Raw genomic sequence first — 24,228 nt, 5'->3', positions numbered from 1 at the left:
CACCCAAGGGCCTGAATGCCAGGACTTGGGGCTCATTGGCAGCCAGCTCAGAAGCTGCCTAACCCAGTGTCATTGGACTTGGTATAACAGAAGTCTTCAGGTCAGGCTTTAGGATGACTCTTTCCCACCCTCACTCTATGAACAGCAGCCCCCACTCAGCCCTGAATAGTGCACAGGAACACTAGCAGGACCAATTCCACAGGAGGTGGGCTTTTGCTCTTGTTGCAACAACACTGTTGTTTCACCCTGTAATATTCCCTGATAATCTCTGCTTCATCATAATAGAGTAATGGGAAAACACACAGACACATGTAGAGTGAGCAGACACACACACACACAAAAAGACAAAATGTTCTCATTTTTTTCAATGTAGACTGGGTAACATCCTTAAAGAAGAACCTCATAAAAGTGGTGAAAAGAAAAGGCCCTTTAATTGTCAGACAAGAGATCTGAGTTCAAGTGTTGCCTTTGACATGGATTAACTGCATGACCTCTGGCACATTAGTTAACCTTTCCTCACCTACCAAAAGAGAAAAAGAGAAAGAAAAAGGCCTCTGTCCACTCCATTCCTAAGAGAATTCTCACTACCCCTCCCTTAGGGGCCTGCACCATATTGTAATTTATAAGAAATATATATTTGGGGGGGGTGTCTGAGTGGCTCAGTTGGTTGAACATCCAACTCTTGATTTCAGCTCAGGTCATGACCTGATGTTTTGTGAGTTCCAGCCCCGTGCTCCGTGCTGACAGTGTAGAGCCTGCTTCGAATTCTCTCTCTCTCTCTGCCCCTCCTCCACTTGTGTGCTCACTCTGTCTCTCTCTCTCTCTCTAAATAAATAAATAAATAAATAAATAAACTTTCAAAAAAATAAAATGTTTTTTTAAAAAAGAAAGAAGGAAATATATATTTGGGCATTCAGATGACTCAAATATAGCTCTCATATATATTTGTTCTTCATCCAGTTTCCTGCTCATAGCTTCCAGAACTCTCGGAATTTCCTAGATATTAAGAGCGATAAGGGAGCTTGGGTGGCTCAGTTGGTTAAGCATCCAACTTCAGCTCGGGTCATGATCTCAGAGTTCCTGGGTTCTAGCCCCACGTCGGACTCTGTGCTGACAGCTCAGAGTCTAGAGCTTGCTTCAAATTCTGTGTCTCTGTCTCTCTCTGCCCCTCTCCCACTTGTGCTCTGTCTCTCTCAAAAATAAACATTAAAAAAATATTTAAAAAAAAAAAAAGAGTGACAACAGTCACTTGTTATGTCAGTGAGGTGACTTTTGGACTCCACTTAAGGAACAGAAGGTCTGAACTTTCAGTGTCCCCTTCCTTCCACCCCACCCCCTTCCCCAATTCCAAGGAGGGGAGGGGGTCTAGAAGTTGACTCAATTGCTGATGGCCAATGAATTAATCAATCATGGCTATGTAATCAAGCCTCAATAAAAACCCAAGAAGAGAGTTTGGAGAGCGTCTGGGTTGGTGAACACATGGAGATGCTGGGAGAGTGGCAGCCCTGGAGAGGGCATGGAGTCTCCACACCCTTTCCCCATACCTTGCCTTATGCATCCCTTCCACCTGGCCGTCCCTGAGTATATATATCCTTTTGTAATAAACTAGTAATCTGGAAAGTAAAATGTTTCTCTAAGCTTTGTGAGCCACTCTAGCAAATTAATAAAACCCCGAGGAAAGAGTCTTGGGAACCTTTGATTTATAACCAGCCGGTTGGAAGCCGAGGTAACAACCTGGGCTTGTGACTGGCATCCGAAATGGGGGTGGGGGGAGCAGTCTTGTAGATTCTGATGCTATCTCCAGATAAATACTGTCAGAACTGAATTGAATTAGAGGACACCCAGCTAGTGTTGGAGAATCACTTGGTGTTGTGTAGGAAATCTCTCCCTCTACCCATGAAAATCAGTCTCTGAACACCAAATGAGGGCCCAAGATCAAAAGAGGTCATTTGTCCTATTTTCACACACCCCAGGGCACCCTGGAACCCTGGTCAATGGGTCACTGCTGTCGGTGCATTCAAATTCCCACAGTAGCTGAAGGTTTTTGTTTGTTTTGTTTTGTTTGTTTTGTTTTGTTGCATGGATATGATTTTAATTTGTTCATTAAACTGAAGCACTAAGTGATTCAATACTTTGTAGGACCACACAGTAGCAGGAGCCAGGCTACCAATAACCCCAAGAATTGTGCTGTGAAGTATCAGGCCTCTTATAAAATGACAGGGGAAATTCCAAATGTAGGTATAGAGCAATCTCATTATTAATGAATATTCTGAAATGAAAGCTGATTTCTAAAGAAATTGGTTCTATTTGTTATAAATAAGCCATTGACCCAATCAAAGGAGGGACACAAAGACTCAGAGCACAGTGAAGCGAGGCTTTAGTCAACATTCTTGCAAGAGCGGGTATCTGATGGACAGGCACACTCAAGGCAGGTACAGCAAACAATTTATCTCCTAGCATGGAAGTCCCTCCCCTGGTTCCTCATTGGCTAAGAACTACAGAGGTTACAGCCTAACATCACCTATGCCCATGTAAGGCAAAAAGTAGTCTGATTGGAACAAATGTACATTCCATGAGGTGATGCAGAGACTTTTAGTCCCTCCTCCCTTTGTTCTTTGGTGCATGCTCATTGCAAAGGCCACACAAATAAGCTGGTGAAACAGAAAGGGGAAGAAGAACAAGGAAGTGAAGTGTCTAAAGGTTTGGAGACTCCATTTGGGGGTAGGGGGCGGTTCACACATATTTCCAATAGGTTGTAAACCTACTATTAACTAGACAGCACAGCTTTTATTTGTATTTCTGAAAATGAATCTCCCTTACCTCTCACATATTTTAAAACCAATACATCATATATAATCAACACCATACCATTTAGCTTGTATGTGTAAAATTAACAAAGGGAAACCCCACCACAGTGGAGTCAGAGAGGGAGCGTTCATGCTGTACTATTTGTCCTCAATTGCATATCCAACAGGAAAACACAGACTTTGCACATGGATACTGCTTTACTATCCCAGCAGGAAGGAGAAAGCCTTTTTTCATGCCCCGCCCCCTCACCCTGCATGGAGCAACTCAGCCACCTCAGCCAGTGAAACACCACTATATGTCCAGCTCCCAGTTTACTCCAAAGGACTTTTTGTTTTTTGGGCTTTTTAATGTTTTTTAATGTTTATTTATTTTTGAGAGAGAGAGACAGAGACAGAGAGACAGAGAGAGAGACAGAGCATGAGCAGGGGAGGAGCAGAAAGAGAGGGAGACACAGACTCCAAAGCAGGCTCCAGGCTCTGAGCTGTCAGCACAGAGCCAGACACGGGGCTCAAACTCATGAACCGTGAGATCATGACCTGAGCCAAAGTCATAGGCTTAACTGATTGAGCCACCCAAGTGCTCCAAGACTTTTTGTTTTTAACAGCCTTCCCAACTTTCCACTGTCATTTTTAAAAAAGCATCCCTCTCCTTTGTTCTATGGACTTGCCTACAGTTTTGCCATAGCTTGCATGTCCTGGATTGCAATTCTCTGCTATTCCCAGATAAACCCATCTTTTGTTGGTAAAATAACTGGAAGTCTTATTTTTAAGGTTAACATCACTCAGTGGCTTGTATGGGGGATGCAGGGAAGACTACCAGCGACTCAGATGGGTGAGCAAATAGGTGCCAGCACCTACAGAGCCCGTTGGGCTCACTGCTTTCTCACCAACCCTAGGGTTTGAGGGTAAATTTTCTCCTGGATTTGGAGTTCCACACTTTGTGTTTGAGCTTTTCAGGCTTTTTTCAGGATCTGTTTTAAGGCCTTGGTTTTTGTTCTTCTCTGTGAGAGTACTCATCTGGCCTTCAGTGCAACACCTTTTTGGAATCCAACTACTGCTGATAGAAACGTGCAGGCCTTCAAGTCTGAGTCCTGTGTGGAACTGGACTGTTTCTATTGAACTGAGCTAGCCTTCTGTCTGACTCCTTTTTGGAACCAGACTGTTCTTGTTGGAACTGGGCCAGTCTGAACTGTGTTGGCCTTTGGTCCGGCTCCCTTTTGGGATGGGACTGTTCTTGTTGCAAACATGCCAGTTGATTTGGTCTGACTTCTTTGTGGACTGGACTATTCTTATTGGAACTGGGCCAGCCTTCAGTCCAATTCCTTGGCAACTAGGCTATTCGTAGTAGAACTGTGCTAGCCTTTGGTCTGATTGCTTCTGGAACCTGGCTGTTCCTGAAAAATCTCTAAGAAATGGGATCCTGGTTATCAAAATGCTTTGAGGGTGCACCTCCCTACTGGGACTCTGGCTGGTTTTATATTTAAAATCTATGGTCCCTCAGCATACACATTTATAAATAAGTGGACTGCTTTAGCCAAAAGTAATTCAAAACTTCAATGGCCAGTATGGGGAACTTTCAATCTCCCCAAACTTGTTTTACTTAAAATTAAAAGAAATCCATGGCCCTGAAAAGAAACAAAAAAAGGAAAAAAAAAAAAACTGAATGGGATGCCTATTTTAAACGGTACCTTGAGACTTCCAGATGTTTTCAGGATTCTAGGTTTGTCTCTTTGCAAAGTACTATGTCTAAATTAGCTGAGGCAAATAACTGAAAGAAGTCAAAATGGCTTCTGAGGCTTCTTTTTCCCCTCCCCCATCTTCTCTATCTTCAGACATGTGGTGGCCACCTTGTGCTCAGGGCCATCTCTGGCACCATTTTCCTCTATTCTCTTTGCTGGCTTTCCCTTTTCCCCCAAACCTCCCCCTACTCCTTCCTCTCCTGAATCTATTAAAACCTGACTTTTTAGGGGCGCCTGGGTGGCTCAGTCAATTAAGCGTCTGACTCTTGATTTCAGCTCAGGTCATGATCTCACAGTTTGTGAGATCAAGCCCTCATTGGGCTCTGCACTGACATAGCAGAGCCTGACTGGGACTCTCTCTCTCTCTCTCTCCCTCTTTCTCTGCCCCTTCCTCACTCACGCTTGCACATTCACACATTCTCTCTCTCTCTCTCTCTCTCTCTCTCTCTCTCAAAATAAATAAGTAAACATTAAAAAAAAAACTTTCTTGTTTAAAGTTAAATCTTCTGAGGATCTAGGGGCACCTGGGTAGCTCAGTCGGTTAAGCGTCTGACTTTGGCCCAGGTCATAATCTCTCTTCATGAGTTCCAGCCCTTCATTGGGCTCACTTCTGTAAGCACAGAGCCTACTTCTGATCCTCTGTCCTCCTCTCTCTGCCTGCCTCTCACTCTCTCTCTCTCTCTCTCTCTCTCTCTCTCTCTCAAACATAGATAAACATTTTAAACAAATCTTCTGAGGATCTAAATAAACCTCAAATTTCCTATATTCCTCAGACTAAGGTCAAATTATGAGCCCTGGATGCCTGGGTGGCTCAGTCAGTTAAGGGTTCATGACCCCAGGGTCATAGGATCGAACCCCACATAGGGCTCCTCTCTGAGCATGGAGCCTGCTTGGGATTCTCTCTCTTTTCTCTCTGCCCCTCCCCAGTTCATGTGCACACTCTCTCTCAAAATAAACATATAAACATTGTTTAAATTATGAGCCATAAAGAGTTTCTTAAAGTGACTGAGGACGCCCATAAGTTTGCTGAAGAATTTCACATAGTTATTCAAACTTACCATCTTGATTTCTCAAGTTTATATCAATAAATCCACATACTTCCTGGTGAGGACCAGGCCAAACACTGGGTGAAACTAGCCAGAAGGGAACATCCCAAAAGTAATTTAGAGAAACAGACTCCTAACTTTTGACAATACGCTGGAAAACTCACTGGAAATCTCAACTGAGCAATAATAATAGCTTTTCCTAAGCTTGTTGAATGGAACAAAATTCAGGCTTGCACACAAAAGTCTGATGAATCTGTTCATGATTATTACAATCAACTCCAAATTGTCTTTTAAGAAGATTCTAGTCTTCCTTGAATGTTGAATCCATCTGGTCGCATATAATAACTCTATGTTTATTAATAAGCTGAACCTGGATCTTTCTCTTTTAGTTAAAAGTAAAAATAGAACTACCCTACCACCCAGAAATTGCACTACCAGGCATCTATCCAAAGGATACAGGAATGCTGATTTGAAGGGGCACTTGTACCCCAATGTTTACAGCAGCACTATCAACAATAGCCAAAGTATGGAAAGAGCCCAAATGTCCACCAACTGATGAATGGATAAAGAAGATGTGGTATATACATACAATGGAGTATTACTCGGCAATCACAACGAATGAAATCTTGCCATTTGCAACAACATGGATGGAACTAGAGTGTATTATGGTAAGTAAAATAAGTCAGTCAGGGAAAAACAAATATCATATGATTTCACTCATATGTGGAATTTAAGATACGTAACAGATGAACATAAGGGAAGGGAAGCAAAACTAATATAAATACAGGGAGGGGGACAAACCATAAGAGACTCTTAAATACAGAGAACAAACTGAGGGTTGCTGGTGGGGTTTTGGGTTGGGGGAAGGGCTAAAGGGGTGAGGGGCATTAAGGAGGACACTTGTTGGGATGAGCACTGGATATTATATGTAAGTGATGAATTACTAAATTCTATTCCTGAAATTATTATTACACTATATGTTAACTAACTTGGATTTAAATTTTTTTTTAAAAGGACCAAGATCGAATGGGAATTATGTCCATTCCAAATTTAATTAATTAAAACCAGTTCACTCGCACCCTAGATGAGTCACCTAGAGGAAAGACCACTAAAATGTGTTCAATTCCAACAAATGAAGGCCCCCAAACAAAATCAGATACTTAGTTTCTGCTATTATTACAATGAACCAGGACTTTGGGAAAAAATATTGTTAGAAATTTAAGCACCCCAGATGCTTTCAGACCTCTAGCCAACTTTCCAATGTCCTCCTAATTGCCAATGACAGGGCTTCAAGGAAGTTCAGAGGCTCTTCCCAATCCTCCCTCTTCACTGGCTCAGAGAAACTACTCTCCAGATTGGGAATGAATCTCTCTGTCCTAACTGACATTGGAGCTACACTGTCTGTGTTTAACCCCATGCTGTAAAGCAGCCCCCATGTCAGAGTACTAAAACAGTTCAAAGAGTGGGTGTCTCTAAGAAACCTCAACAGATTCCTATCCCGAAGCCTATTTTATTTTGTCTGCATCCTTTGAGAAATACACACTCTTTCTCCTTAGTTCCTCTACCCCTATTCATTTATTGGGCCAAGATTTCTTAGAAAAAAAAAAAAAATATCATGCCAGAATTGCTCCCAAAAGGGCAAAGCAATTCTAGAATTTGACGATAGTAACCAAAATCGCCAACAAGGGTAAATAAATGACCCTTCAGCATCTTTTCTATGCTGATTCTGATGGCATTATAGCTGAGTCTGGGGGTACTGATCATTTATTCCTGTTGGTTCATCTACCATCCTCTTTATGGGCAAAATCCTCAAATGATGTTGGCAGAATTCACAGTATACCTACCATCAAGATTCAACTAGATCTCTCAAAACCTCTTCCCAATTAATCAATGCCCTATAAGTAAAGAAGCCTTTTAGGGCACCAAGCCCATACTAGAAGGGCCTTGTTATCCCCTACACTAATGCCTGTAACATATACCCTTATTTTACCTGTGAAAAAAACCAGTGGCCATGAATAGAGGTTTGTCCAGGACCTCTTAGCAATAAATACCATTTTTATCCCTTAGCACTCTGTTGTTTCTAAATCCCATATGCTACTGATATCCATTCCCATTGAAAGCAAAGTTTTCACTGTAATTAATTTATGCAGGAAATTTTTAGTACTCTAGTTAATAAGGATAGCCAATATCTATTTGCTCTCACTTGGGAAGAATAGCAATACACCTGGACAGCAATGCCCCAGGGCTGTACAGAGTCCTTCTTACTTTTCACAAACCTTAAGGCAGATTTGGATGGCAAAGTTTTCTGTAGGCTCTCCCTTGTTATAATATGTACATGATTTCCTTCCCTGTTCCCCTTCTCAAACCTCTCCACAGAAAGATAGCATCCACCTGTTAAAACTTTTGATCTTGACATAAAATCTCCAGAGAAAAATTGCAATTTTCTCACACTCAGGTTCAATGTTTAGGGCACCTGATCTCTGAACAAAGAGTAGATTTGGAACCAGGTAGGCTTTGCAGCATCCTGAATTTCCCAAAACCTAGAACTAAGTGCCAGTTACAAGGCTTTCTTGGACTGACTGGCTACTGTCAAAATTGGATTCTAAACTTCTCTCTTATGACTCAAACTTTATATGCTTACTAAAAAACAAAATCTTAACCCTATTATTTGGAAATAGGGGGATGATATAGCCTTTGAGACTTTTAAGAAAAGCTAAAAGCCCCTTGCCCTTAGACATTCTAATTATTAACTTTCCTTCCCACCCACCCCCACCTTTTTGTATGTGAGAGGGAAGAAAATGCCCTTGGAGTGCTCACCCAAAAACATGGAAGCCATCATGGAGCCATAGAGTATTATAGCCAACAACTAGTATGGCAATACTCCCCTTGCCTCAGAGCCCTTCCTGCCACTATCCTTTTACTTAAGGCCACTGAAGAAATAATCATGGGGTCCCCTTTAACCATCCTTGTACTCCATGCAATGAAAGCCCTCCTAAATTCTCATCACACTCAACACTTTATAGTCAGTTATCTCACAGTCTATGAAATCTTCTGCTTACTCCTCACCTAACTCCTTCTCACTGCAATAACCTTAACCCTCCCACCATTCTTCCCCTCTTCATAGATGAGACCCCTCATAACTGCTTAAGATTGACAGATCACCTTTTGACTCCTTGTGACAATTTACAGGAAACTCTTCTAACCAATCCAGATTTCTCATGGTTTACTCATGGTTCTTATTTAAGGGATAAAAATAGTAAATATCATGCTGGGTATGCTAGTGCAGCCCCCTCTGAAGTTATTGAAACAGTACCTTTACCTCTGGCTACTTCAGCCCAACAGGCTGAGTTCTATGCCCTTACTCAGGCTTGTACCAAACATCTATATGGATAGTCTGTATACGCCTTTGGAGTAGCTCATGATTTGGGAATGTTATGGAAACAACAAGGTTTCCTTATCTCCAATGGGGATAATATTTAAAACGCCTATGCTCAAAATTTATTAAGTGCCATACTTTTGCCAGTAGCTCTAGCTAGTATTAAGATTCCTGGACATTCCAGACTTGACTACCTGGAAGCCATAGGAAACCACCTTACTGATATTTCTGCCAAATTGATGCTCTCAGAAGACTGATGGACAAACCTCTGTTGGCATCCTCTGTCGGATTCCAAAGGGATGATCTCCCAAGTAACACTTTGGACAGTTTGACCAGAGATTCCCAACAATGGGCCCCAGAAAAGGAGAAACACTATTGGAAATCTAGTAATATTTGGTTTGATAGAAAGAGAACTTTGGTTTGGACCAAATAACAAGCCAGTGCTATCAAAAATTCTAAAATCCCCACTACTTACAACTATAAATGCATTAAACCATTGGTCTACTGACAAAACCATGAACCAGTATTGGTGGGGAAAGGTACGTAAGGCTGCAAAAGGTGCCTACCTCACTTGTCCCACCTGTCCAAAGTATAATTGAGAGAAACATGTTAACCAGTTTGTACAAATGGATTTCATACAGCTTCGCCCTCTCATGGACAAATCTGTTTTAGTCATGACCTGTATGTTTTCTCAGTGGACCAAAGCTTTCTCTTGTAGACCAGCACTGCTACTTCTGTTAGAAAAGATTATCCCTACCTGGGGAACCCCTTTTGAGCCTCATAGCAATTGGGGAACCCATTGTACTAGTCAGGTGCTTTGAAAACTCTATGCTGTTTGGCCAGTTTTATAACACTTTCACTGTGCATATCATCCTCAATCTTCAAGATGAGTAAAATGCAGTAATGGCATTATTGAGACTCAACTGGAAAAATCTGTGAGACTCTCTAAATACTTTGGCTTCAAGCATTGCTATTGGTCCTTCCAAATCTCAGCTCCACCCCATTGGGAATTCACAGGCTCTCACCCTTTGAGACAGTCATAGAATGTCCAATGCACTTGGAAACTGCCTCCTCTCACCTCCAGGTGATAAAAGGAGATTTACTACTATAACATAAAGGCCTAATTGCTTCTATTAAAAATAAATGCTTTGGTAGAGCAATCTTTTTACAGTGCATTCCCAGGAGACAATTACCTTAAGTATCACACCTTGCAACCTGGAGATTTCATCTGTTGGAAAAGAGACCTCCAGAAAGACTCTTCAACCTCACTGGAAAGGCCCTTATCAAGAACTTCAAATGCCATCAAACTCCATGGAATAGACTCTTGGATTCACGTGACACATCTAAAGAAGGCACCATACCCTGAGTGGACCTGTACACAATCTGGTGATCTGAAAGTAAAGATTTCCTGGAATTGAAGCAGAAGACATCTGATGAGACAGCTTTCCCAAGATGTCTGGACCAGGCCTGTATACCATTTTCTTACTGTTGCTACTTCTCTCTTTTGTAGGAAAACAATGCCCCTGTCTGTATTTCCCAAGCCCTCGCAAAAGGCGGAAAACTCTTCTTTTGATTTTGACCTTTCAGGAACAGGTGTCATTATGATCCTGGAACAAGTCAATTTTCACTTACTTTTTCTAAAGAGTTAGAATGTTCAGTATTCATAAAGAGTCATTTTTTCAAAAATTTAAACTATTAACGGATGTTGGACTTTTATCCAAACTCATGGTCTCTGAATTTACAACATTACAGACTATGTTATTTGATAATATTTGTTTTAAAAACAATTCTTTTGAGATAACAATATTTTTCTTCACTACATCTTTGAAGTTTTGCTATTCTTGCAAAAATTCAATAACTATTGCTTCATGTTTATCCTTGTTCTGTATCTTCCCAAATGTGTTTGGTTATTTCATTCAGTGCACTCTTGCAGTATTTCACTATTTCACTTCATAGCCAAGTTTAAGAGAGGACTTCCATACATGACTCCTGGTTTGCCTTCACAGGGAGAAATCTTTCTTCCCTAAGTCCAAATAAGTGCCAGTAAATATTTTCAGCTGGCTATTTTCAGACATAGGGTCTCGGTTTAGAACCAACATACAGTTTAGAATTATTATGTTTTTGTCTCTGTACTTGTTGCCTATCATTCTCTTGTAAAAAAGGATGTACCCAATAGGGTGATGGTGGGTAGATGCTCACAACCTCCAGAAGATGTAGATGACAAGTGCCTGAGAGTTTTCCCTCCCAGCCTTCCTTGTTACATCAAAGTGCCCTGAAGTGGTTTCCAACTGCTATGCATTTTCCCTCTGACACAGAACATGACAATCAGAAAAGGTCCTTCCTGCCACTAAACCACTAAACCACTAAATGTAAAGAACCTGACTATTGATCAGCGATGCTTTCAAAGGAAGATTTTGGGGGTGCCTGGCTGGCTCAGTCGGTTAAGCGTCTGACTTCGGCTCAGGTCATGATCTTGCAGTTTGTGGGTTCGAGCCCCGTGTCGTGCTCTGTGCTGACAGCTCAGAGACTGGAACCTCCTTTGGATTCCGTGCCTCCCTTTCTCTCTGCCCCTTCCCCAGCTCACACTCTGTCTCTATCTCAAAAAGAAATAAACATTTAAAAAAATATTCAAAGGAAGATTTTGATCAAAATGGAGAAATGCAAAAATTAATAAAGGGCAACCTTAGGAGTCAGGAAGTTTGGTAGAGGGGGCTCTCATGCTCTCCCACTTGTTCTCAATTACAAATACAACAGGAAGACACAGACTTTGCACATGGATGCTGCTTTACGATCTCAGCAAGAGGAAGAAAGGATATTCTCACACCCCTCCAATAGCTCAGCCAATGAGAGACAGTCACAACTTAGCCAACAAAAAGCCACTATACTTCCAGCCCCCAGGTTACTCCAATGGACTTTCTATTTACTATAGCCCTTCCCAGTTTCCCACTTTCTTTATAGAGGGTTCCTCTCCTTTGTTCTCTGCATTTGCGTATGGTTTTGTCACTACCTTGCTTGTCCCAGATTGAAACTCTCTACTATTCCCAAATAAGACCCTCTTTTGCTGATAAAATAACCAGAAGTTTTATTTTTAAGGCTAACAGGTATACCTTTGGATAAATAACTTTCTGGGTTTCAGTTTGTTCATGATAAAATGTGGTAAAGAAATGACTGGCAATTTGTTGTTTGAGTATTAAATTAGATTGAATATCTAAGGTGCCTGTCATGATACATACTAAAACACTGTATCTATAATTATAATATATTTTATGGTTTTTGTTATAATTACTAAGTTCGGGGCACCTGGGTGGCTCAGTCGGTGAAGCGGTAATTTCAGCTCAGGTCATGATGTCATGGTTCACAAGTTCAAGCCCCAAGTCAGGCTCTGTGCTAACAGCTCAGAGCTTGAGGCTGCTTCAGATTCTGTGTCTCCCTCTCTCTCTGCCCCTCCCCCATACATGCTCTGTCTCTCTCCCAAAAATAAATAAACATTAAAAAATTTTTTTTTAATTACTAAGTTCTCTTGACTGGCTTGGAAAGAAAACTCCATGCAGTCTGTTTAAGTTATGGAATTAAACTTTGAGGCCATAATGGACAGACAATAATTTCTCTACTTAGATGAGCATCTATCTGTTCTTCTTTCAAGGACCAAACATTTAATCTGGAAACATTTGGGATCGGTTTCCAGGAGCTTCCAAGGGCTAAGGAGACTAGGACCCCATTAAAGGTTTCCCCTGCTACTCAAAAATAACCTCTCATAGACTTTTCTGATACCTTAGGACACATCTTGCTAATGGATGCCACAAAATAAATTGAGATAAAGTACGGATCCTCACGGACACAATTCAAAGCTATGATGGCTTGACACTGAGATGCTGAGCTTTCAAAACGTGGGGGATACCATATAAGACTTTTTTTTAGAAACTAGAATTCCCCTCCCTCAGTATATGTAACCTTGATAACCTTTGTATTTCTCTAAATTCTGTACATCTTCTCTTTTTTTTTTTTTTTTTTTTTTTTTTGTCACCTAACTCCCAGATGCATATTTTATGTTTTCTTGGGCAAGCTAATATAATTTCACTTAATAATTAATTTTTACCCTTAATCTTTATATGTAATGCTTAGAATATATTTCCAAGTCTTCCATATTATCTTTCTTTTATAGCAAGGAACCTTCTGATAATGAATGTATGAACTGTGTTTATAGCAGTGCCTGGCACATTTTCAATGAATGTTGGTATCACTGTGGCTGGACCAACAATAGCTAGCTAATATTTATTGAGAACTAATTCTGCGCCAGGCACTGTTAGCCAAAGGCTTTTTTTTGGGCCAGATTACCCAGGATCAATGTATTTACCAAGATATTTTTAACCCATTTAATTGGTATTCAAATTGATGGTCCAGATTCTTTCTTCCTCACAAAAACAGGTGCTGGAAGGTGCACAGGATGCAGAGATGTTCCTGTGGAGGGTATGCTTCAGAAAAGCTCTTGCAATCTCATTATTCCCAGCAGTCTCACACATAAAATTTTTGATAGCTGACAATTTAACACATCCAACCAGAAACAAATCATCATCATTAAGCATCACTGATAGGACATCCACTAAGCAGATGTGTGAGAATTTGTGTTGTAATTACCTACGGAAGAGTTGCCAGCAGCAATTGCCCCAGAAAATTTTTTCAAGCACACAGGAGTATTTTATATCTATTGTCTAATATGCCAGGAATCAAAGGTACTTTAGCAGCAGTATTAGCAATGCAACGATCTATAATAACCTCTTTGGTGCCTTGAGTCTCAAATCAGTACCTTTCCCAATTACTCTCAAGTCCTAACATTTCACTCTTCATAGTTGGTTGCAACCGTATTTCTGACCCATCAAAACTTGGGAGTGGGTATTAAATAGACCACCTCCCTGACTCTATTAGTAACACGCCTCCCCCTTAAAAATACCAATGAAAGCCCTGTGCTTATGTTACCTGTGCATGTAGAATCCTTCATATTAAAACTTTGGAATGGGACAAACTATACTAACTCATCCAATGGCAAACAAACAAATTCCTCTCAACATTTCCCACATTTGCATTCCTCCCCACAACACTAGCAGGGCCCTCCTCTTTGCCCCAGTGACACACAATTACTATCCTAGGCTCAAGTAACTGCACATTTTTCTTTCACACTTCTTTGAGCTCCATGCAACTCTACTCTCCCTCCCCTAGACTGAATCAAGGCTTTTCTTCTCTTCCACCATGTTCCAATCAGAAGAAGGCTCTTTGAGTCCATCTGCCACTCATCCTCCACTTTTTCTTCTATGCCACTTCATCTCTTTAACTGATGCACACTTGCCTCCCTTGCGATACTCCAAGGAAGACCACTGCTTCCCCTACTCACTCCAACTCAGACCCAGAAGGAAGGATCCACATATTCCTCCTTCCATACTCTACATCACCAGCTCCACTCACATCCTCTCCAAACAATTTTCCTCAGGGACTTTCCAACCTTGTTTCCATCCTTGTAGTCAATATCTCCTTCCATCATCCTCAGAGATGTGAACATCACCCATGCTCTTTAAACACCCAGTGCCCTTCCCCCTTTCCTTCAAACAAACACCCTCATGCACTGTGTGAGCAAGGACCTGTTTTATCTACAAAACATCAAGGTAAGTGCTGTTGGTGTGAAAGTCCCATCTGACTCCTATCTCTCCCCTAAGACCCCCAGTCCCCTTTCTCATTAGGCTGCTCTCTGCCCTCATGAAAATATTTCAGTCCCGTTTTCTTCTCAACCAGTCCAATCTGGACTTAGTCCCCAGGCTCAAGCACTTCACCTGGGTTCTACCAATACCCCAGGATTTGGCTGCTCTTCACCTTCCACCCACCTGCCTATTCACACACCTGGATGACCTCACACTGTAAGAGAATCAGCATGGAAGTGTGATGTCACAGCAACGTTATGCAGAGTCAGACAGTTCAACCATAGCTGGCCCCTGACTAGGGGTGAAGTATTGAGTTACTGGGCTATTCCCCACCCTCCAGCTGCACCCAATCATTTTCACCCTACTCATCCTTGGTCCCACCCTCTAACATTCAGAAGATAATCTCAATTCTTATCTCATTGAATAGAGCTACTTTTAAGAAAGTTAGTTCCAGTTTTAGTGTGATATAATTAACAGCTGACATTGTACTAATTTTAGGTGCACAACATTATGATTTGATATATGTATATATTGCAAAATGATCACCACAGTAAGCTTAGTAAACATCCACCAACTCACACAGTTAAAACATTTTTTTCTTGGGAGGAGAACTTTTAAAATCTACTCTCTTGGTGACTCTTAAATATACAATACAGTCTTATTAACTATAGTCACCATTCTGTATTTTACATCCCCAGAACATATTTATCTCATAACTGGAAGTTTGTACTTTTTGACAACCTTCACCCATTTCACCCTTTCCATCTGCTCTCTGTTTCTCCAAGTCTGGTATTTTACATTTGACATAAAAAGTGAGCTCATACAGTATTTGTCTTTCTCTATCTGAATTATTTCACTTAGCATAATGCCCTCAAGGTCCATCCACATTATCCCAAATGGCAAGAATCATTCTTTTTTTATGGTATGAAAGAGCTCATTCTTTTTTATGTGACACATATATATCACATCTTCTTTAGCCATTAATCCATCAATAGACCACTTTCATATCTTGGTTAATGTGAATAATGCTACAATAAACATTGGGATGCATATATCCTTTCAAGATAGTGAGTTCGGGGCACCTGAGTGCTCAGTTGGTTAAGCATCCAACTCTTGATTTCAGCTTGGGTCATGATCTCAGAGTCCTGAGATTGAACCCCATGTGGGGTTCTGAGGAGCCTGCTTAAGATTCTCTCTTTCCTTCTTTCTCTGCCCCTCACCTGCTCTCTTTCTCTAAGATAAAAAATTAAAAAATTAAAAAAGATAGTGATTTTATTTCCTTCAGATATATAGTCAGAAGTAGAATTGATGGATCATATAGTATATCTATTTTTTATTTTTTGAGGAATTGCCATACTATTTTCCATAGTGGCTGCACCAGTCTGCATTCCCACCAATGCATGAGCATTCCTTTTTCTCCACATCCTCATCAACACTTGTTGTTTCTTGTCTTTTTAATAAAAGCCATTCTAACAGGTGTGAGGTGATATCTCATTGTGGTTTTGACTTGCATTTCCCTGATGATTAGTAATGCTGAACACCTTTTCATGTACATGTTGGCCATCTGTATGTCTAAGTAGAGCTAATTTAATTCCTCCTCCTATGTACCCTCATCTCTCTCCACCCAACCCGCTGTGGAATTCCTTTCCCATATAATTTCTGCTCAAGATATTTGCACAGTTTGGACTGGCCACTGCTTGTGCCCCACCACAGCCCCAGCTGGCTGAGTTACAGAGCAACTGCCATGTTGTGACTGCAAAAGAAAGGGTTGAAGGCCAAGAGTGCAACACCTAGGCAAAAAGTAAAGGGCATCTCATACCTATTCTGCCTTTTTCATCTTCATAAATGTCCCAGCTATCAAAACAGCTGATACTCCAGTACAGATACCCAGCCCTAGCATGGGAATTAGTAATAGTTGGATGCCGTTTTTGTTAGCTATTTGTCTATAAGGCAAAAATTCTGGGTTTATTACATAGCTTTTTAGCTTTTTTTTTCTTTGTTATTACTGCTAAGAATTTTGTCGTCTTGATTTGTGCTAATTTAAATTTTCTTTGCCTTTAGTCTTACTTTATTATCTATCTCTTTCAGTTCAAGCATCCTTTATTTCCTTTTTAAAAAATTTTCTCTTAATCCTCTCTGTTAAAGTATTAATATTCAAGAGAGAATTCTTAATTCCTTATTTTTTAGGTAAGCGTCAAACCCATCTAATTTTCTTTTTAACATTGTGTTCATAGCATGTTTTTCCATTGTTAGTCTGTTATTGTCTCAATATTTTATCTTTTTTACTTTGATGTTTTTACCCTCTCACCTATTGACCTTGTTGATTTATGTTATTGTATCTTTTATCTTACATCGGATTTATCTCATCATTACTTGTTTTTAATTTTTATTCATAGCTTGCTAATTTTATTTTTTTTTAATTCAATCTGATTTTGGCTTTTTTTTTCTCCTCTCGCTTTCTTTCAATGATTCTGTTCCTCTATTTACTTTATCTTAAACATTATTTAATCTATCTCTCATGACTATTTTTTTTTTAATTTTTTTTAACGTTTATTTATTTTTGAGACAGAGAGAGACACAGCATGAACGGGGGAGGGGCAGAGAGAGAGGGAGACACAGAATCGGAAGCAAGCTCCAGGCTCTGAGCCATCAGCCCAGAGCCCGACGCAGGGCTCGAACTCGCGGACCGCGAGATCGTGACCTGAGCTGAAGTCGGACGCTCAACCTACTAAGCCACCCAGGCGCCCCTCATGACTATTTTTAAGTCTTAAGCTTTCACTGTATTGGGCTCTTATTCTCCTATTGAAATATTTATTTTACTCTTTTTCTTTCAACTTTATCTTACCAAGTCTCAATGTTTTTATTTTAAGTTCTCTTAGCTTTCTACTCTGCTTTTATTATTTTACTTAAGTTTTCTCTCCTTTCTTTCTTTTCCTATGTTTTTATTTATTTTATGACTTGGTTTAGAATCACCAGCAGGAGTAGTAGTGAGAGAGAAACCCTACCTCCCTCAGGTACTCCCTCTCTCTCTCTCTAAAAAAAAAGAAAAGAAAAGAAAAAGAATACAAATAGTAACACCAGCTCCTCTCTCTTTGTATGAACTGCTCACGTTCCCCTCATTGTGTTGGCTACTAGAAGTCTCTTTTTTTTAGCTTATTTATTTAAATTGAGAGACAGAGAGGGAGAGGGGGAGAGTGCACGTATGCAAGAGTGGGCGAGGTGCAGAGAGGAGAGAGAGAGAGAGAGACAGAATCCCAAGCAGGCTCCCATTGTCAGCGCAGAGCCAGATGCAGGGCTGGAAGTCACAAACCGTGAGATCATGTCCAGAGCAGAAATGAAGAGTTGGACACTCAACTGACTGAGCCCCCAGCGGCCCCCGGGAGTCTCAGTGCTAAATGTGTGGCCTAACTTAGGCAAGTTCCCAGACTCTGAGGGCAGCCCAGTGCACACTAACCTCCCACCTGTTTCATTCTACCTTTCTCTCACCCACAATGTTCTAACCTACTTATTTTACTCTATTTTGTGGTGTTATATGTATTTTAAAGCATCATAAATCCTTTCTAAAACAAAGCCAGTTTGAGCAATACCAGAGTGACCCATGAGTCGTTTCCGTTTCACAGATGAGGAAGATGAGGTACGGAGAGAACAGTGATCTTGCCTAAGGTCACTCTGAGAATCAAATGGAGATAATGCATAGGAGTATGGAGTACAGCCCCTAGCATACACTTAGTGCTTAGCAAATTGTAGCTAAAATCCAGAGAGAGGCCTGAGAAAGAACTGGAACAATAAACTGAATAAAGGGCTACATAAGTGAGTTACAACAGATTGTATTTTCTAAAATTGGCAACCTTTTCCATTCCTCCTGCTCTTCTGCTGTGTGAACTTGTAACTCCCCCATCATGAGGGGAAGCCTGTGTCCCCCACACCTTGAATCTGGGCCCTGTGATTGCTGTGACCAATAAAATATAGCAGAAGTGATTGTGTCCATTCTAGGCACAGCCCTTAGCTTTTCCAGAAGCTTCTGCTTCTTCCCTTCAGGGGACCAGCCACCATTAAAAAGTTCTATTACCCTGAGATCAACATACTCTACGAATCCCAAGACCTGTAGAGAGGCCCTGTAGGATGAAGCCACATGGAGAAAGAAGAGGCTAAGGCGCCCCTAGGACACCAGATATGAGAGTGTAAAGCCATTTTGGAAATGGATCCTCCTAGCCCCCAGCAACCCAGCTGGCACTCAGCCGGTCCTTCTGGAATTCCTGACCTGAAAAATTGTGAGCAAAATAAAATAGTTGTTTTAAGTCGCTAAGTTCTGAGGTGATTTGTTATATGGAAATAGATAACTGAAACAGAAATGGAAGTTCTTTGTAAAATATATACAACCTCACTGGATCCTCAAACCAACTCTTTGTAGGTGAGTAGAATCAAATTAAACACATTGTTTTAGCCATATGTTAAAAGTCAATTTGCCGGTGAACAAAGGCCATGTCTCACACTTCCAGAGAACTCCTCAATAATTCCTAAATTCTGAGTTGGGCATTTTGGTAAAAAGGCTGTATGTCCAGTATTCAGGATATTTATTCATTCACTCAACAGATAAGTGTTGAGTACTTACTAGGTGTCCAGCACATTCCCGCCATTCCAGGTGCTAGAGATACAGCAATGAACGTGTCAGATCGAGTCCCTGCTCTCGTGGAGCTCTTGCAGATACTTCCCCATGCTGACTACTCTTCAGCCCACCCACCAGAAGCATTCTCCTCCCTTCTCTGTACCCTGGGGCCTGACCTCCATCACCTGAGCTCCTCAATCTCTGGCTTTCTCATTAAACTGCAAAGAATTTATGGAAAGGGTCTGTTCAGTAAATTGGGCTCGCACACTAGAAGGCACTGAAAGATCATACGGCAGAAGGAGGGGGCGCATAGGTGGCTCAGTCAGTTAACCTCCCAACTCTTGATCTAGGGTCAGATCATGATCTCATAGTCTGTGAGATCAGGCCCCGCATCGGACTCTGCACTAACAGCCTGGAGCCTGCTTAGGATTCTGTGTCTCTCCCTCCCTCTCTGACCCTCCCCTGCTCATTCTCTCTCTCTGTCTCTCAAAATAAATAAATAAACTTTTTTTTTAATGGCAGAAAGAGAGAAGGGTCAGGACGTCTGCTCCCCCCAGCTGCCTCTCTGCTCCATCTCCCCCACTTGTGTCCCTCAGCTTAAGGCCTGGCCCTCTTCCAGGTCTCCAGTTCCTCCCAGGATCTTTGAACAGCGTCCCTTCTGTTTGCATTCAGGCCAGACGAGAATTTATTTTCCCTCATACCTGGGAATGTACCTGGATGCTTCACCATCCCTCTCAGGTTCCTTGATGCCACCCTGAAGTCTGTCATAGCCCCTTCAGTAAATTCTCTACAGCGTCATCACTTTGCGTATGTGCCTGTTACCAGCCAGGATCTTGACCCATACATTCTCATTTCAAATACTTAAACCCAACAGGACCTTTACCTAGAACACATTTCAAATTTAAATTTAAAAAAAAATTTTTTTTAATGTTTATTTATTTTTGAGACAGAGAGAGACAGAGCATGAACGGGAGAGGGTCAGAGAGAGAGGGAGACACAGAATCCGAAACAGGCTCCAGGCTCTGAGCTGTCAGCACAGAGCCCGACACGGGGCTCGAACTCACGGACCGTGAGATCATGATCTGAGCTGAAGTCGGACGCTTAAACGACTGAGCCACCCAGGTGCCCCTCAAATTTAAATTTAAATCAGCATGGCCACTGTGGGCTTCCAGAAGTACTGACCGCTCAGGTACCAACCTTATTACAACTCTAAAACCCAGCATTCAAAGACATAGATAATGAATCCCAATCATTACTGACTATGCAGAAAGATGGTAAAAGAGGTCTGATTTCATGTGTTAACACCAGTTAGTTGGAAGAGGCTGCCTCGAGCACTGTGTTGAGAAGAACTGCAGGACTAAATCTAGGCTCTCAGCAATTAGTTCTGTGATCAATTAGCAATGCCTGCTGTAAGCACAGGATGGGGAGTGACAACAGCATGTGTAATCCATATATTCCAAGCTTTAGCATCACTGCTGCAGCACTATGTGCCATTGGTGTCTTCCATAAATTTCTTTTTTTTAATGCTTATTTATTTTTGAGAGAGAGTGGGGGAGATGCAGAGAGAGAGGGGAACAGAGGATCCAAAGCAGGCTCCAGGCTCCGAGCTGACAACAGCAAGCCCAATGCAGGGCTTGAACTCATGACCGTGAGATCATGACCTGAGCTGAAGTCGGGCAATCAACCAACTGAGCCACCCAGGTGCCCCCCATAAATACCTTTTTAAACATAAAATAATACATGAAGGCCCACAATAAGTAAATCTTCTCCTTTGTACAAACCTGTTTCCGTGAGTCAGAGATTTTTTTTTTTGACACCCAGAGGATGAAGTTAGCTAAACCGAGAACCATGACCTTGAACCCATCCATATAGGGTTCTGCCTGAATCAAACAAAACTTCAAGCTACAAAGACTGCATATACTCATAAAATCTGTAATTATTTAACTGTTTGGAACTACCACAGTGATTTTTAAAATTTCTTTAGCAACAGAACTCTTCATTGAAATTAAGTCTCACACAGAACCGAGAACAGATAAAAGTAGAGTTGCTCTAATTAAAGAAAAAAAAAGCCAGAGGCTCACCTTGCCTGTGACGCCCACCAAAAGCATCTTAGCAAATCTCTGAACCCTGGAGGGTACAGCTTGAACATTAAGAGGAACCCTCTTTGGTCCATTGAGGGCCTATATAATTGCAGCAGCAGAATATTTTGATGCATTAACCAATTCTTTTCACCTCCATATTCCCAATTACCCTGTGAGCTCAGCCCCATTCATGCATTCAGACACAAAGCATCCGCTGCCTCAAGGAGGATTCATCCCCTAGAACTGCAGATCCAAAGGGCCAGATGCTCAGCTTTTGTATTCAAAAGGCAAGGTCCAGATTGAATCAGTCTGCCTGATTAATATTAGGCTATCCCACAGCAAAACCGAACCAGAAACATCAGTGGCTTGGCACAAGAAAACTTATTTGGGTTGGGCCTTCTGTCACCTGGAACACACAATCTTGAAGGTCAGAGCAGCAAAAGAATAGAGAGAATGGGGAGCTCACTTTAAAATTAAAATTCAATTTAGGGGCACCTGGGTGGCTCAGTCAGTTGGGTGTTCAACTTCAGCTCAGGTCATGATCTCACAGTCCATGGGTCCATGCCCCACGTCAGGCTCTGCGCTGACAGCTCAGAGCCTGGAGCTTGCTTCGGATTCTGTGTCTCCCTCTCTCTCTGCCTCTCCCCCCTCCCCTCTAAAAAAAGTAAATAAACATTAAAAAAAATTAATTCAATTTAAAATTCCTCAGCCTGTGTATTAGTCTGCTCGAGCTGCCATAACAAAATACCACAGACTGGGTGGCTCAAACAATAGAAATTTATGTTTCACAGTTCTGGAGGCTGGAAATCTAATATCAAGTTGTCAGCAGGTTTGGTGTCTCCTAAGGCCTCTCTCCTTGGCTCGCAAATGGCCACCTTCTTGTTGTGTCCTCCTTATGATCTTTCCTGTATACGTGCACATCATTGGTCTCTCTTGCTCTTCTTACAAGAATTCATATTGGATTAGGGCCCCACCCTTACAATCTCATTTGACCATAATTATCATTTTTTAAGTTATTTATTTATTTATTTTGAGAGAGAGTGTGTGTTTGTGTGCATGTGTGAAGGGGGAGGAGCAGAGAAAGAGAGAGAGAGAGAGAGAGAGAGAGAGAGAGAGAGAATCCCAAGCAGGCTCCACACTCAGCACAGAGCCCAATGCAGGGCTCGAACAATGAGATTGTGACCTGAGCAAAAACCAAGAGTGGAACGCTTAACCAAATGATCCACTCAGGTGTCCCAACCATAATTATCCTTTTAAAGGTCCCATCTCCAAATAGAGTCACATTTTAAGGCACTGGAGTGTTAAGATTTCAACATACAAATAGGGGTGGGGGATTGGTCGGTACATGCCTCAGTCCATACTGCCTGGAACCAGTTAAGTGCCATTTCCATTCCTATTTTTTGTCAGAACAAGTCACATGGCCCCACCCAACTATAAGAGAGGCTAGAAAGCTTCACCTTCCCATGTGCTCAGGAAGGAAAGAAAGGCCAGGTGTGAGGGAGCACTAGCAATCTCCACTTCACAAGAGTAAAACAAAAAGATTTAGAAAAACCTGTGACTGGGCACAAACACCCGTAGGGTGAGTCTTCTCCAACAGCAGAGTGAGCCATGGGGAAGGAGGAGGGAAAGGTGATGAAAGGGAAGTGATGTGGGGAACTGACAAAGGGCCCTCACTTGGAGATACTTGTGGACAGAAGCACAGGAAACATCCAGAGATGTGCCCCCGTGGCCCCCTGCATTCAAGCAGCACCAGGAAAACCAATGGAAGTGGAGTTCATGCTCACAAATGGCCCAGATTTTTTTCCATTCATGTAGGCACTCTACACCCAGGTTAGAGCAGCCATGCTAACCATCCTGTCCTCTGCCATCTGGGGATGATCTGTAATCAACAGCAGCCCGCACACTGCCCACTGACCATCCAGAAGGACTGCTGCCCAGGTGCACCAGACTTAATATCTCACTGCTCCAGTGCACCACCCCACTCCACACACACACACAACGTGAGGCCCCAAAAATCCAGACATAGAGGGCAGAGATGGTGAGGGGGGCTCAGGGGTGGGAAGCCTTCATCTGCCATTCTCCTCACCTGTGGGACTGAATGACACAGCTCAAGATTTCCCCACTGGCCAGGGCAGAAGTGAATTAACCTCATATATTTTAATGGCACCAAACTAAGTCCTGTCAATTCAAGGAGTGCCATAGAGCCATCTACTGGTGACAAGTGAAAAGAGAAGTCATCGGAAAACAATAAACAGGAAAAAATAAAAATAATCAAATTCGACTTTAATAACTTCATTATAGAAATGTGGCAGGAAGTGTCACCTCATTCCCTTCAGTGCAAAAAAATATAAGAGACACTTAAAGTTACACATGCCTTTAGTGAATGTGTTTAGGGAATTAGAACTGTAATATACTAGAAGGTCATCTAGCACATGGTTCTAAGGTGCTTTCCAATTCTCTCAGTTCTACATGTTCAAATTCTATAAAAATAAGACATGGGTTCATTTTCTGAAACCTGAAACCTGCAAGTTTAATTAAGGAATTTGAGATCCTGCAGCTTGGCTGACAAATGATACACTCAGCACCCTGTTATTAGGTGCTCTGCGTATACAATCACAGAGCATGCATAACATCTGAGACTGAGTTTCCTGAATGGTCATGAGGGTTTTTAACAACAAACAACAAGCTACAGGACTTGGGAGCAAGGCTGGAGCAATAAAGGCCTCTTTTGATTAAGGTGCCCCCTTTAAAGGGCAATATTGGATTTAGAAATTGAGCTATGCCACCTAAAACACCAAGCAGCAGCCTTGCTGCTTAAAAGAAAGCTGATGAGTTATGTTCAACCCAACTCCTCCATCCTCACGGGCTTAGAATGTGACTCTAATG

The sequence above is a fragment of the Panthera uncia genome, assembly GCF_023721935.1.
Source record: "Panthera uncia isolate 11264 chromosome B3 unlocalized genomic scaffold, Puncia_PCG_1.0 HiC_scaffold_1, whole genome shotgun sequence".
NCBI lineage: Eukaryota > Metazoa > Chordata > Mammalia > Carnivora > Felidae > Panthera > Panthera uncia.
Note: the sequence above shows the minus strand (reverse complement) of the source record.